This window comes from Capricornis sumatraensis, chromosome 6, assembly GCF_032405125.1.
Source record: "Capricornis sumatraensis isolate serow.1 chromosome 6, serow.2, whole genome shotgun sequence".
NCBI classification, from domain to species: Eukaryota; Metazoa; Chordata; class Mammalia; order Artiodactyla; family Bovidae; genus Capricornis; species Capricornis sumatraensis.
Window position 1 is genome coordinate 78,711,413 of NC_091074.1, and position 17,183 is coordinate 78,728,595.

Below are 17,183 nucleotides of genomic sequence, written 5' to 3' on the forward strand. Positions count from 1 at the left end.
ACCAGGCTCCTCTGTCCATGGAATTTTCCAGGCAAGAATGCTGGGCAACTTGCCATTTCCTTCAGAGGCTCTTCCTGACCCAGGATTGAACCTGTGTCCCCTGCATCTGCTGCATTGGCAGGCAGATTTTTTTACCACTGCGCCACCTGAGAAGCCTAGTCACAGTGGAAAAAAGTGACATCCATTGCGTTGCCTCATGCAGGATACATCACCGTTGGGGCATTCCCCTCTTAAGAGGGCTACAGCTGTGGTGACAGATGTTAACAGCTGCTCTGGGACTGGTTCAGCTGCCACAGTTCTACTGATGGAGGGTGGAGACTAGGGTGGGGTTGGGTCTCAAGGACATCATCTGAAAACATGGAGACAGGTTACCAACTCTAGGAGCACCTCTGTGTGGCCAACTGCTGACTTGGTTCTTCTGAAGCACTTCTGTCCCCTTCCATTGGAGCACTCACTGGTTCAACACCCTGAAAGCTGAGGCAGAGGTTGGACTTCCTTCTATTTGGCTAATTTACATTTAAGACCCAGTTGGTTGGGGAAAATTGCAGTTTTGATCATCATTGGCCCAACAATTTCATCTTGCATACTTTTCAGGATTCAGTGGAGAAATATAAACCACTCTAGGTACCCTAAATTGAGAAGTTTAAGGCAGGAAAATGCATATTTTTAGACCCATTGGAAAGCTGGAGGAGTGAGCCCTAGGTTGAATCTCCAGGACACAGAACCCTGGAGAACTGGTCCACCAGGGGAGCTATAGCCTTGGCTAAAACCAGGAAGGCAGAGGACCAGGATGGAGCTATGGGTTCCAGAACACCCTATGTGGCTGCAATCCAGGGATCAGGAAACACCCACAGTCTTCAACTACCTGGAAAACCACAGAGCTGAAGGTTGCACCCTGGAAAACCTGAAGAAAAATCCCCAGACACGTACTGAGTGCTGTCTGTGTGCTCAGTACAGTTCCAGTTTTAGGACTGGTCAGTGACAAGACAGAAAAGCCTCTGTCCTGGGGGAATTTGCATTCTACCAGGAGGGAGGGAGACAGTAAGTAAGTAGATAGCACTTAGACGGTGATGGGTACTTAGGGATTGTTTTTTTTTTTTTTAACTAAGTCTGACTGGTAGTGTCACAAATAGAGTAGGCTTTGATGAAAAAGTATCTGAAGAAGTGAATTAGCAGATCGGTAGGAGGTGGCTAGAATCAGGGTCAGCATGGAGACTGGCTGGAGCTGACACCATGAGGGGAGACAATATTGGAGGTGGGGTGAGTGGCCCAGATCCTACAGGGCTTTGAGGCTGTCGTAAGGATGTTGGCTTTATCCTGAGGGAAGTGGGGCTTCCCATGTGGTGCTAGTGGTAAAGGACCCACCAGCCAGTGGAGGAGCCAGAGGAGAGAGGGTTCCTATCTCTGGGTTGGGAAGATCCCCTGGAGGAGAAAATGGCAGTATTCTTGCTGGGATAATCATATATCCATGGGGTGAAAGAGTCGGACAGGACTGGTAATTGAGCACACACGCACTCAGGGAAATGGTTAGCTGTCACAAGTGTCTCTTGGGTTTCAAAAGGCTCACATTAGCTGTGGGGTTGAGGCAAGGGTAGAAACGGGCACCAGTTTGGAGGATGTTACACTGACCCAGGCAACTGATGGCAGTGGCTTGGACCAGGGTTGCTAGTGGAGGTATTGGGAGGAAGTTGGATTCTATCATAGACACTTATTTCAAAGGTAGACTCATCTTGATCTGCTGATAGAGGAGATGTGGCAAATGAAAGAAAGGGAAGAATCAAACAGCTGAAGCAATAGGAAGGTGGCCTGTGCTGCCACGTTTCAAATCCAAAACGGTAAAGCCTAATTCAAACCCAGAATCCCAGCACAAGAGAGTTGGGGAAATGTAGCACCCCGCTTCTAGCCTCAGTAATCCAGGCTGACGTTTTATGAAGTGGTAGTTGATGTGTGCTGATCAGTCGTACTCAGAGAAGTTGACTTAAGGACTCAAGATTTGAAGGTAAAGCTTTCTGTGACCATGTCATGCTGCCAATACAAGTTCTCTCTGATTCATTCCCTCAAAACAGTGTATTCCAAATGAAAACACAATACCTAAGCCTGACCGTACTGAGCGTGACTCTCACACCTCTCCCCAGTGCAGGATAATACAGGAATTATTTTAGAAACAGCTCTTCCACTATGTAATATAACATTAATGGCTACATTAGACTCCATCTTTTTCACCCAAATATTCCCTGATTTCTGAACAGTTTTGGTCTTTCCAATTTTTCGCTATCTTAAAAAAATGTGATAATTTTATAGTTTAATTGTTTCTGATATCCTGTTTATTTCCTTAGGATCTTTTTTAAATTAAAAATAGCTCTGTGGTGGGGGGGAGAAGGGGAGTGGGACTTCCCTGGTGGTCCAGTGGTTAAGACTCTGAGCTTTTAATGCAAAGGGCATAGGTTTGAGCCCTGGTTGGGGAACTTGGATCCCACATGCTGTGAGTTGTGGTGGGAAATAAGTCTTTTTTTGACCTTAAAAGTGTCAAATTCTCTGACGTCTTTAAGGCTTTTGGCAGAGGCCATCCTCCAGAATGCTTGCACCTGTCCACATGCCCATCAACAGTGTGTAAGAGTTGCTTGTGCAATTGTAAAGTTAGATGTATAATCAAGATTCTGCTTTTGAGCCTTATAAACATACAAAGACACTGTGCTCATGCTCAGTTGTGTCCAAGTCTTTGTGACCCCAGGAGCTGTAGCCCACCGGGCTCCTCTGTCCATGGGATTTCCCGGGCAAGAATATTGGAATGGGTAGCCAGTCCCTTCTCCAAGGAATCTTCCCGACCCAAGGATTGAACTTGGGTCTCCCATTTTGCAGGCAGATTCTTTACCATTAAGACACTGGGGAAGCCCCAAAAGATGCTGACCTATACTCAGCTGATCTGCCCCTCCATATCAGGCCTTCGAGCATTTCTCTTGGCTATCTGCTCTCATTCCCTCACCATCTCACCAGAATCATGGCTTTAAACTCTGCATGCCTATGATTCTCAATGTATTATTGCAGCCAGGACCTCTCGCCTGTCTCCCAACCTTATACTCAGCTGCCACTCCTTCATCTCTTCATGTATGTCTAGTAGGCAACTCACCCTTGACTACCAATTTTGGGAAATACAGACTCCAAGAAGCATATTAAGGTAACCCATGAGGGTCCCATCAGCAAAGCCTTGAGCCTATGGGACGAATGACTCAGGTTCTCCCACAAACTGTAAGGAAAAAAAGAAGAACCTACAGATTAAAAAGAGTTTTGAAAGATAATGTTAATTGGTTATAATACATAAACCTTTTTTATATTATTATTTTAAAATTTATATGTTTTATTAAGTATACTTATTAAGTATTAAGTATTTATATATATAAATAATTATATAAATAAAATATATTTTATATATTTTATTGAAGCATAGTTGATTTACGATTTGTTTCTAATGTATAGCAAAGTGACTTAGTTATACATTCAGTTATATATTCTTTTTCATATTCTTTCCCATTATAGTTTACTACTGAATATCAAATATATTAATAGTCCCCTGTGCCATAGAGTAGGACCCTGTTGTTTATCCACCCTCTATCTAATAGTTTACATCTGCTAATCCCAAACTCTCAATCCATCCCCCTCAACCCCTCCTACTTGGTAAGCATAAGTCTGTTCTCTATGTCTGTGAGTCTGTGTCTGTTTCATTTGTGTTATATTTTACATTCCACATATAAGCAATATCATATGGTATTTGTCTTTTTCTGATGTACTTCACTTTGTATGATAATTTCTTAACCCACCATGTTGCTGCAAATAGCATTATTTGTATTAACCTTATTTGGATATCGATTCTGAGAACTGCAATGAACTCTCAGCATGAAGACTCCAAATCTTGTACTGAAAAAAAAAAAAAATCTTGCACTGAGTGTCTTGACCAAACTTGAATGTGGGTTCTTCTATCAGCTTAAGGTCATGTGTCTGGGGTTACCCAGCCTCTTTTGAGTTCCTGTTTGGAAAAGCTTAGAGCTGTCAAAAAATATCTACTGTTTGTCAAAAAGTAATTGCCGTTTGTTTTGGATGACACCTGACGTAGCCCCCACGACCTCCCTTTATTATTTATTCAAAAAGGATTTATAGTTATGAATCCATTCTCTATCCCTTTGAGATGATACATATCTTCTCTAACTGTGAATTGTCATGTCTCAAGGACTCGAAAACCATTCCTGAAATGTAATTATCAGGAAAGAGAGGGCTTCTGTCTCCCAGTCTCTGGGAAGATAGAATCCTAAAGTCCATAATCACCAGCCAGCAGATACTGCTAACCTAATCACGTGTGCAGGGACAGACCCTTTGTGATTTTTCACAGGAGTCCTTGCCCCCATTCTCCCTTTACACTGCCTTTTTGCAAATCAGGATGGAGCTCAGCTTTTTGGCCTACTGTCAATAGTTACTGATATTTTTTACAAAATTTTTTAAAAATCATGAGGCAATCATGATTGAGTAAATATTTGATAATATTAAATCACTGTTGTTAGTGTTTTTAACTGTGATGATAGTGTTGTGATTATATTTTTCAAAATAATAATTTTAAGGAATTCCTTGGTATTTCAGTGGTTAGGAGTCCGAGCTTTCACTGCTGAGGGCGTGGGTTCGATCCCTGTAAGATCCCCCAAGGCACATGGCCAAAAGAAATTAAAAAAAAAATCTATTGAGAACGTTATCGATTCATACTACGCCCAGCATCATTCCTCTTGACCAAATAACATCCTCTCTTGTGGGATTTTTAACAGTTACCCTTAAATGATCTGCGGGCTTCTATACCCAAATCCCCGCCCCCCCCCACACACACACACATCAGTCTGCTCTCAACACATCAGTCAGAGAAACCCTGGTAAAATGTGCCATATTATGCCACTTCCCATCTCATTCAGACTAAGAGCCAAGTCTGCAAGACCTTATAGGATCCTCCTGTGATCCCCGTGACCTCGGGTCCGGCTCTACTGGACACTCCAGCCGATTCTTGTGTAACAGAGCAGGCAGACTCCTGCTTCCGGGTTTTGCGTTTTTTCCCTCCTGCCTAGAACCCAGTTTTCCCAGAGAACTTCATGTCTTGTTTCTTCATTCCTTCCAGGTCTCTGAGCCTCTCCCTGACCACCCTGCATAAACTAGGAAACTTCCATTCCTGACACTCCTTTTTAACCCCTTTCCTTGCTTTTTTCCTCCATGACATCTGTCCTGTTATCTATTTCCTTCTTTTTAATCTGATATTCCCAGTAGAACATAAGCTATGGGACAGTAGAGACTATTTTGTTCACTATTGTATCCCCAGAACTTAAGATAGACTCTTGCACATCAGTTCAGTTCAGTTCAGCCGCTCAGTCGTGTCCGACTCTTTGGACCCCATGAATCGCAGCACGCCAGGCCTCCCTGTCCATCACCAACTCCCGGAGTTCACTCAGACTCGCGTCCATCGAGTCAGTGATGCCATCCAGCCATCTCATCCTCTGTCGTCCCCTTCTTCTCCTGCCCCCAATCCCTCCCAGCATCAGAGTCTTTTCCAATGAGTCAACTCTTTGCATGAGGTGGCCAAAGTACTGGAGTTTCAGCTTTAGCATCATTCCTTCCAAAGAAATCCCAGGGCTGATCTCCTTCAGAATGGACTGGTTAGATCTCCTTGCAGTCCAAGGGACTCTCAAGAGTCTTCTCCAACACCACAGTTCAAAAGCATCAATTCTTCGGCACTCAGCTTTCTTCACAGTCCAACTCTCACATCGATACAAGATTACTGTAAAACCATAGCCTTGACTAGATGGACCTTAGTCGGCAAAGTAATGTCTCTGCTTTTGAATATACTATCCAGGTTGCTCATAACTTTTCTTCCAAGGAGTAGGCGTCTTTTAATTTCATGGCTGCAGTCACCATCTGCAGTGATTTTGGACCCCCCCCAAAAATAAAGTCTGACACTGTTTCCACTGTTTCCCCATCTATTTCCCATGAAGTGATGGGACCAGATGCCATGATCTTCATTTTCTAAATGTTGAGCTTTAAGCCAACTTTTCCACTCTCCTCTTTCACTTTCATCAAGAGGCTTTTGAGTTCCTCTTCACTTTCTGCCATAAGGGTGGTGTCATCTGCACATCTGAGGTTATTGATATTTCTCCCAGCAATCTTGATTCTAGCTTGTGTTTCTTCCAGTCCAACGTTTCTCATGATGTACTCTGCATATAAGTTAAATAAGCAGGGTGACAATATACAGCCTTGACATACTCCTTTTCCTATTTGGAACCAGTCTGTTGTTCCATGTCCAGTTCTCACTGTTGCTTCCTGGCCTGCATACAGATTTCTCAAGAGGCAGGTCGGGTGGTCTAGTATTCCCATCTCTTTCAGAATTTTCCATAGTTTATTGTGATCCACACAGTCAAGGCTTTGGCATAGTCAATAAAGCAGAAATAGATGTTTTTCTGGAACTCTCTTGCTTTTTCCATGATCCAGCAGATGTTGGCAATTTGATCTCTGGTTCCTCTGCCTTTTCTAAAACCAGCTTGAACATCAGGAAGTTCACGGTTCACGTATTGCTGAAGCCTGGCTCGGAGAATTTTGAGCATTACTTTACTAGCATGTGAGATGAGTGCAATCGTGTGGTAGTTTGAGCATTCTTTGGCATTGCCTTTCTTTGGGACTGGAATGAAAACTGACCTTTTCCAGTCCTGTGGCCACTGCTGAGTTTTCCAAATTTGCTGGCATATTGAGGGCAACACTTTCACAGCATCATCTTCCAGGATTTGAAATAGCTCTACTGGAATTCCATCACCTCCACTAGCTTTGTTCATAGTGATGCTTTCTAAGGCCCACTTGACTTCACATTCCAGGATGTCTGGCTCTAGGTAAGTGATCACACCATCGTGATTATCTGGGTCGTGAAGATCTTTTTTGTACAGTTCTTCTGTGTATTCTTGCCACCTATTCTTAATATCTTCTGCTTCTGTTAGGTCCAGACCATTTCTGTCCTTTATTGAGCCCATCTTTTCATGAAATGTTCCCTTGGTATCTCTAATTTTCTTGAAGAGATCTCTAGTCTTTCCCATTCTGTTCTTTTCCTCTATTTCTTTGCATTGATCACTGAGGAAGGCTTTCTTATCTCTTCTTGCTATTCTCTGGAACTCTGCATTCAGATGCTTATATCTTTCCTTTTCTCCTTTGCTTTTCACCTCTCTTCTTTTCACAGCTATTTGTAAGGCCTCCCCAGACAGCCATTTTGCTTTTTTGCATTTCTTTTCCATGGGGATTGTCTTGATCCCTGTCTCCCGTACAATGTCACGAACCTCATTCCATAGTTCATCAGGCACTGTATCTATCAGATCTAGGCCCTTAAATCTCACTTCCACTGCATAATCATAAGGGATTTGATTTAGGTCATACCTGAATGGTCTAGCGGTTTTCCCTGCTTTCTTCATTTTCAGTCTGAATTTGGTAATAAGGAGTTCATGATCTGAGCCACAGTCAGCTCCTGGTCTTGTTTTTGTTGACTGTATAGAGCTTCTCCATCTTTTGCTGCAGAGAATATAATCAATCTGATTTTGGTGTTGACCATCTGGTGATGTCCATGTGTAGAGTCTTCTCTTGTGTTGTTGGAAGAGGGTGTTTGCTATGACCAGTGCATTTTCTTGGCAAAACTCCATTAGTCTTTGCCCTGCTTCATTCCACTTTCCAAGGCCAAATTTACCTATTACTCCAGGTGTTTCTTGACTTCCTACTTTTGCATTCCAGTCCCCTATAATGAAAAGGACATCTTTTTTGGGTGTTAGTTCAAAAAGGTCTTGTAGGTCTTCATAGAACCGTTCAACTTCAGCTTCTTCAGCATTACTGTTTGGGGCATAGACTTGGATTACTGTAGTATTGAATGGTTTGCCTTGAAAATGATCAGAGATCATTCTATCGTTTTTGAGATTGCATCCAAGTACTGCATTTTGGACCTTTTTGTTGACCATAATGGCTACTCCATTTCTTCTGAGGGATTCCTGCCCGCAGTAGTAGATATAATGGTCATCTGAGTTAAATTCACCCATTCCAGTCCATTTTAGTTCGCTGATTCCTATAATGTCGACGTTCACTCTTGCCGTCTCCTGTTTGACCACTTCCAGTTTACCTTGATTCATGGACCTGACAATCCAGGTTCCTATGCAATATTGCTCTTTACAGCATCGGACCTTGCTTCTATCACCAGTCACATCCACAGCTGGGTATTGTTTTTGCTTTGGCCTCATCCCTTCATTCTTTTTGGAGTTATTTCTCCACTGACCTCCAGTAGCATATTGGGCACCTACTGACCTGGGGAGTACCTCTTTCAGTATCCTACCATTTTGTCTTTTCATACTGTTCATGGGGTTCTCAAGGCAAGAATACTGAAGTGGTTTGCCATTCCCTTTTCCAGTGGACCACATTCTGTCAGACCTCTCCACTATGACCTGCCCGTCTTGGGTTGCCCCGCGGGCATGGCTTAGTTTCATTGAGTTAGACAAGGCTGTGGTTCTAGTGTGATTAGAATGACTAGTTTTCTGTGAGTATGGTTTCAGTGTGTCTGCCCTCTGATGCCCTCTTGCAACACCTACCATCTTACTTGGGTTTCTCTTACCTTAATAGACACCAAATAAATGTTAGTTGAAAGAATGAAGGAAAGACTACTACTGTGCGGAGCCTGTGTGTGCTAAAGAACTGACGGTTGCATTTCTGTGTGAGTGCGTGTTTAGTTGCTCAGTCTTGTCTGACTCTTTGCAACCCCATGGACTGTTGCCCGCTAGGCTCCTCTGTCTATGAGACCACCCAGGCAAGAATACTGGAGTGGGTTGTCATTTCCTCCTCCAGGGAGTCTTCCCCACCCAGAAATCAAACCTGGAACTCTTGTGTCTCCTGCATTGGCAGGCTGATTATTTACCACTATGCCACCTGGGAAACCCCAACTGCCTTTCTGAGCAAGTCTAGAAAAAAGACTTTTGAAGTCTTCTAGGCTTCCTCCCAAGGGAAGAACGGCCCTCACTTTTCCAAGCAGAACACAGAAGCTGGCCAACCTTTTAGGCAGGGCTTTGGGCCAATTCAATGGACTGTCCTTGTGGCTTCTGCTGCTGACTGTGTAACTTGGCATTTCATGAATGTTCCATGAATGCTCATAAATGCCAGAAGGGATGATACCCATGGGGGATTGCTGCATTTAGAGAGGTGCTAGTATCTTTGGGACCCCATAACCCTATGATCCCTTTGAGCTAAAAATCTTTCTGATTGATTATCTTGTTTTCTTTTTTTAAATTATTTATTTTTGGCTGTGCTGGGTCTTCGTTGCTGTGCTCTGACTTTCTTTGGTTGTGGTGAGTGGGCTCTTCTAGAAGCACAGGCTTCTCGTTGCAGTGGCTTCTCTTGTGGCGCACAGGAGCACAGGCTCTAGGTGAACAGGCTTCAGTAGTTGCTCCACGGGATGCGAAATTTCCCAGATCTGGGATGGAACCCATGTCCCCTGCATTGGCAGATGGATTCTTATCCACTGGGCCACCAGGGAAGTCCTGATTATTTTTCTGATCAGAATGTTTGCGAGGCAGAGGAAGGTAGCCTCCACTGGGAAGTGTCTCTTGACGGGGTTTGTTGTCTCCCTGACGATGCTAAGAGGTATACCTCTTCTGAAAAGCATCTCTTACCTTGCTCTTGGGTTTTTGTCAAAACCTGTTAAAACAAACACTTATAGAGGGCGTGTGATCAATATTGGGGCTGGGAGGGGAGATTAACTCAGACTTAATAACTAACAATGTGGGGAGGGCCAAACAAACCTCCCTTGTCAGATGGAAATGATGTATTTAGGTCTTCTGGCCCCAGGGGCATTTTCAGGTTTACATGACAAACAGGCAGCCTCCCTTTGGGGAAAATGTTGTCCTCCACTCCACACCCTGAAGCAAAGCCACTCACTCAGTGGGGTTCTCAGGCCACAGTTGGGGTTGTTGTCTAGTCTCTCAGTCATGTTCAACTCTTTTGTGACCCCATGGATTGCAGTACACAGGCTTCCCTGTCCTTCTCTATCTCCCAGAGTTTGGTCAAACTCGTGTCCATTGAGTCAATGATGACAACCATCTCATCTCTCTGTCACCCTCTTCTCCTCCTGCTCTCAGTGTCTTTTCCAGTGAGCTGGCTCTTCATATCAGGTGGCCAAAGTACTGGAGTTTCAGCTTCAACGTCAGTCCTTCCAATGAATATTCAGGGTTGATTTCCTTTAGGATTGACTGGTTTGCTCTCCTTGCTGTCCAAGGGACTCTCAAGAGTCTTCTCCAGCACTACAAATCAAAAGCAACAATTCTTTGGCACTCAACAATTTTTATGGTCCAACTCTCACATCATATATGATTACTGGAAAAATCATAGTTTTGACTATAGAGTTTGTCATCAAGGTGATGTCCCTGCTTTTTAATACACTGTCTTTTTGTCATTGCTTTTCTTGCAAAGAGCAAGTGTCTTTTAATTTCACGGCTTTGGTCACTGTCTGCAGTGATTTTGGAGCCCAAGAAAATAAAATCTGTCACTGTTTCCATTTTTTTCCCCCATCTATTTGCCTTGAAGTGATGGGACCAGATGCCATGGTCTTAGTTTTCTGAATGTTGAGTTTTAGGCCTCAGTGCTTCCCCTAAATGTCTGGGCCTGGTTTGCTAATGGTTTGGCTAAGCTGAATTGCATGGTGTCCATGGTGGACACCGTGCTGTGGCTATTCAGCTACATGGAACAGAAAACAGATGTGATCACTCTGCTTGGTAGGCAAAATTCAAAGCCATTCTCACAGCTCCAGTCAGTAATCCTTGATGAAACTTGTTATATTTTTGCTGACTCTTGTTTAGGCTGTTGACAATGGCCCAGCTGTTTGGTCTGCCACATGGAAAACTACAGGCTGGCAGATTGAAGGCTTCCCTCTTCAGGGTCACCAACCATGGACACAAATCATGGCTGCTGGTGGAAACATCTGGTCACTCCTATAGGTGCCTCTGGTGAGGGCCCATTCCCTGATAAGACTGACTGGAATGAAGCTGTAGATTGAGCTTGCACCACCCAGATAGCCATCTTTGCTGCCTGGACCCATCGTTGAACCAGACATGCAACACACCTACCACCATAGACTGGGGCACCAGTAAAGGGCTCTATGTTTCAGATGCACCAGCTACTATTGCATGCCAGGCCTGCACCTCCTAATAGAAGGTCAGCTGTTGGTCTCGGTGAAGAAGGCCCATTGCATAGGGCAAAGCCATCAAACCTGTGTCTTCCTCTTGGGGCTCACTGCTATCGACAATTTTTCAGGTTGTAGTGTTGCCATCTCAATCCAGTCAGCTGACTCTGGCCAGACGCTGTAGCCCTTGAAACTAATCTTTGCTACATTTTTGGCTTTCTATACATTTGCGGTCTGATGATGACGTACCTTTAATCGCAATGGGCTCTCAAACCCAAAGGTAATTGATGGACTTTCCTATTGCCCGACCCTCCATAGGCATGTGGGCTTGTTGAGCATGGGAAGGGCCTCCTCAAAAATCAACTCAGGTCTTTCCTGGTGATGCAGTGGTTAGGAATTCACTTGCCAATGCAGGGGACACAAGTTCTATCTCTGGTCCAGGAAGATTCCACATGTCTTGGGGCAACTAGGCCCATGTACCACAACTACTGAGCCTGCATATGCTAGAGTCTGTGCCCCACAGCAAGAGAAGCCACCACAATGAGAAGCCCACATACCACAACTAGAGAGTAGGCCTGGCTCACCACAACTAGAGACAGCCCATATGCAGCAACAAAGACGTAGCAAAAACTAATAAAACAAAAATTTAAAAATCAACTCAAAGGGATTTCTGATCCTATATCCACCACCCTGTGGTCCATGAGCAAGATCATGCAAGGCAGTGTGGTCACTACATATGACTGTTTTCAGAAAGCTGTCTGGTCTTCTTGGCTACTCCCTGGGTACTAACCAGAATGAAGAGGTGGAATGTCATGTAGACCTGTTTAGAGAGCTGGGGATCCCCTTTTAGGAACACTGTTTCGTTATTTCTCCTAATGGCAACCCCAGCAGGCATGATTGCTTTGCTCTTTGGTGGCTGCCTGGCCAAAAGGGGGCCTAGGGGTTTCAAACCGAATGTTAAGTTTTATTTTTAATATTAATTCTTTATGCAATTTGTTAACATTCACACTCTTAAGTAATATGCAGTGTGACAATCTGATTTTGAATTCTTTTCCCCAAGAATTTTGTCCCCAAAACTGAGTAACAAGTTTGTTTTCTAATTCAGTTCCCAAACTGGGTCCTGAGGCAAATGAGGGTGCCTCGGTAGCAAGCCCATGGAGCACAGTTGACCCTTGAACAAGTGGACCCTTGAACACTGCATGATCTTGCATGTATGTGAGGTTTTTTCAAAAGTAAATATTGTAGTTCAACAAAACTTGCGGTTGATTGGATCTGTGGATATGAAAACTTGAATACAGGTGAAACTTGTATAGAGAAAGCTGGCTGTAACTTGGGCTTCCTTGGTGGCTCTGACAGTAAAGAATCTGCCTACAATGCAGGAGACTCAGGAGACCTGGGTTCAATCCCCAGATTGGGAAGATCCCCTGGAGAAGGGAATGACTACCCACTCCAGTATTCTTGGCTGGAGAATTCCACAGTCTACGGGGTTGCAAAGAGTTGGACACAACAGATATTGACACAACAGATATTCAACTGTGTGGAGGATCTGTGTCCCAATCTGACATGTTATTCAAGGGTCAACTGTAATTTATTTTTATTGGAGTACAGTTGATTAACAATGTTGTACCAGTTTTAGGTATACTGCAGAGTGATTCAGTTATACATATACAAATACTATTTTTCTTTAGATTCTTTTCCTATATAGGTTATTCCAGAATATTGAGTCCCTGGGCCAACTATATTTTAAATGTGCAAGAGAAGCAGAGTGATACTCAATATCTGTAGGTAAGCATGCAAACAACAAGTACAAGGTAGATCATTGGTTTCAACTTTAGACTGTTTTCCTTTTAATAATGTCATATCTTTGCAAAGTTGGGTTTTCTGCACTTGCTGTGATAAAAAGCAAATACTGCATGAATCTCAGTGTGGCATAGGAAATGACTATGGCACTACTGAGTCTGAGTTCAAGGTCTGAGAAGTTGTACAGCACCCAGCACATCCCATTAGCAAATAATTATGATTATAGCAGTCCTCCACCTGGGCCTCTTTATCCATGGGGTTTATGTTCCAAGACCTGTAGGAGATGTCTGAACCTCAGATAGTACTGTTTTAATTGCTCAAATCTTCTGTGATTATTGGATAACTCTCTTTTTCTCTCTTGGAGAAGGAAACGGCAACCCACTTCAGTACTCTTGCCTGGAGAATCCCATGGACAGAGGGGCCTGGAGGGCTGTGGTCTTTGGGGTTACAAAGAATCAGATACAATTAAACAACTGACACACACACACACTCTTTTTCTCTAGTAATAGTTTTTGCTTTAAGATTATTTTACCTGATACTAATATAATAGCACTAGCTTCCTTTCTTTTCTTCCTTCCTTTCTTTCTCCTTCTATTTCTTAATTTCTTTCTTTCTTTCATACTTGCCCACTGCATTTCCTTTTAATCATTTAACTTTTGATCTTTTTCTATTATTCTGCTTTATTTCCATCTTTTTCTTTTAAACACCATATGGTTGGGTTTTGTTTTTAAATCTAGTGTGGTAATCTTTGCATTTTACCTGAAAAGTTTAGCCCATTTATTGTAATTACTAATGCAGGAGGATTTATTTCTACTATTTATGTTGTTCTTTCTCTTTGTCCAGATTTTCCTCACCTTTGTTCTTTCTTGACTTTCTTGTTTGGATTGATTGAGTTTTTCTCATTTTATTATCTTTTTCCTCTCCTGATTAGAAATATATGGGTTTTCTTTCTTTTGTAAATATCACAGATTTGAAGTCATATGATCCAGCAATTCCACTTTTGGGTATTTTCCAAAGAAAACAAAAACACCAGCTCCAAGGATATATACATACCCTACCATGTTCATTGCAGCATTATTTAAACAGCCAAGTTGTGGAAACAACTGAAGTGTCCATTGATGGATGAATGGATAAAGAAAATGTGATACGTTTACACATGCATGCACGCATGCACAATGGAATATTATTCAGCCATCAGAAAATGTGAAATCTTGTCATTTGTGATATGGATGGAGCTTGAGAGCATTATGCTTAGTGAAATTCAGATAGAGAAAGACACATACTGCAAGACTTCATTTATATGTGAAGTCTAAACAAACAAGCAATATGTGTATATATGTGTGTGTGTGTATATATATATATATATATGTAGATAAAAAGATTGGTGGTTACCAGAAGTGGGAAGTGCAGAAGTGGGAGAAATTGGTGAATGTGGTCATAAGATATAAACTTCCAGTTTCAAAATAAAAGATCCTGAGGAGGTAATGTATAGCATGGCAATTCTGGTTAATAATGCTGTATTGCATATTCAAAAGCTGCTGAGAGTAAATCTTCAAATTCTCATGACACAACAAAATAACTTATAACTCTGTAAGGTGATGGTTGTTAACTAGACTTATTGTGGGGATCATTTTGTATACAAATAGTAATCATGTTGTACACCTGAAACTAATGAAATATTACATGTCAATTACACCTAGCTAAAATATTTTAAATATATATATATTTAAACTTTAGATTTCTCATGCAGCCTGGTGAGTAAAACTCTGGACTTCCACTGCAGGAGGCACATGTTTGATTCCTGGTCAGGGAACTAAACATCCTACATATCAGGCAGCAAGGCCAAAAAAATAAATAAATTACATTTAATATGCATTCTGAGAGAGTGTAGAGTTAATTATTACCTTCCTCCAGAACCTTATAATGCTTTTATTCGAATGACCTCTCTCCTGACTTAATATGCTATTTGGGGGACTTCCCTGGTAGTCCAGTGGTTAAGAATTCATCTGCCAATGCAGAGGACACTGGTTTGATCACAGATCTGAGAAGATCCCCACATGCCTCAGATCAACTAAGCCTGTGCACCACAACTACTGAGTTTGTGCTCTAAAGCCCACGAGCTGCAACTGTTGAGCCCAAGAGCCAAAACTACTGAAGCCCATGCACCTAGGTCCTGTGCTCCACAACAAGAGAATCCCTTGCAATGAGAATGGTGTACCCCACTAGAGGGTGGAACCTGCTCTCCACAGCTAGAGAAAGACTGCACGCAGCAGTGGAAACCCAGCACAGCCAAAAATAAATAGTATGCTATTTTTCTTAACCTCTTAATTCTTTTTTTTTTTAATTTCACTGTATTGGGCACCTGTTATGCCCCGTTGTAGTTTCTCTCAGTCTTACCTGTCCCTTTATTTAGCCAGTACTGTGGTAAACAGTTTTCTGTGGGCATTCACAAGATCTACAGGGATATCTCTTCAAGAAAATTGGAGATTCCAAGGGAACATTTCATGCAAAGGTAGGTACAATAAAAGACAGAAATGGCAAAGACCTAACAGAAGCAGAAGAGATTGAGAAGAGGTGGAAAGAACACGCAAAAAGGTCTTAATAACCCAGATAACCACAATGGTGTGATCACTCATCCAGAGCCAGACATCCTGGAGTGTGAAGTAAAGTGGGCCTTAGGAAGAATTACAAGGAAAAAAGCTAGCAGAGGTGATGGAATTCAAGTTGAGCTATTTCAAATCCTAAAAGATGGTGCTGTTAAATTGCTGTACTCAATGTCAGCAAATTTGGAAAACTCATCAGTGGCCACAGAACTAGAAAAGGTCAGTTTTCATTCCAATCCCACAGAAGGGCAATGCCAAACACTATTCAAACTACAGCACAATTGTGCTCATTTCTAGCAAGGTAAAATAAAACATCCTTCAAGCTAGGCTTCAGCAGCATCTGAACCAAGAATCTCCAAATGTACAAGCTAGATTTAGAAAAGGCAGAGGAACCAGAGATCTGTTGGATCATAGAAAAAGCAAAGGAATTCCAGAAAAACATCTTCTCCAAGGACTATGCTAAAGCCTTTGTGTGGATCACAACAAACTGTGGAAAATTCTTAAAGAGATGAGAATATTAGAACACCTTACCTGCCTCTTGAGATAGTTGTATGCAGGTCAAGATGCAATAGTTAGAACTGGGCATGGAACAACGGACTGGTTCCAAATTGGGAAAGGAGTACGTCAAGGCTGTATATTGTCACTGTTTATTTAATTTCTGTGCAGAATACTTCATGCAAAATGCTGGGCTGGATGAATCACAGGCTGGAATTAAGATTGCTGGGAGAAATATCAACAGCCTCAGAGATGCAGATGATACCATTCTAATGGCAGAAAGCAAAGAAGAACTAAAGAGCCTCTTAATGCAGGTGAAAGTGAAAAAGCTGGCTTAAAATTCAACATTGAAAAAACTAATATCATGGCATCTGGTCCCATCATTTCATGGCAAATAGATGGGGAAAAAGTGGAAACAGTGACAGATTTTATTTTCTTGGGCTCCAAAATCGCTATGGACAGTGACTGCAGCCACAAAATTAAAAGACACTTGCTTCTTGGAGGGAAAGCTATGGCAAACCGAAACAGTGTATTAAAAAGCAGAGACATCACTTTCCTGACAAAGGTGTATATAGTCAAAGCTATGATTTCTCCAGTAATCATGTACGGATAAAAGAGTTGGACTGAGCATAAAGAAGGCTGAGCACCGAAGGTTGATGCTTTTGAATTGTGCTGGAGAAGACGCTTGAGAGTCCCTTGGACAGCAATGAGATCAAACCAGTCAGTCCTAAAGGAAATCAACTCTGAATATTCATTGGAAGGACTGATTCTGAAGTTGAATCTCCAATACTTTGGCCACCTGATATGAAGAGCCAACTCACTGGAAAATACCCTGACCCTGGGAGAGATTGAGGGCAGGAGGAAAAGAGGGGGACAGAGGATGTGATGGTAGGATGGCATCACTGACTCAATGGACATGAGTTTGAACAAACTCTGGGAGATATGAAGGACAGGGAAGCCTGGTGTGCTACAATTCACCGGGTTGCAGTCGGACACAACTTGGTGACTGAAAAACAACAACAGGGATACAAGCTGATAATGCCTAGCCTCAAGCTTGCCCTGTGTATCTCCTGCTTTCTGCC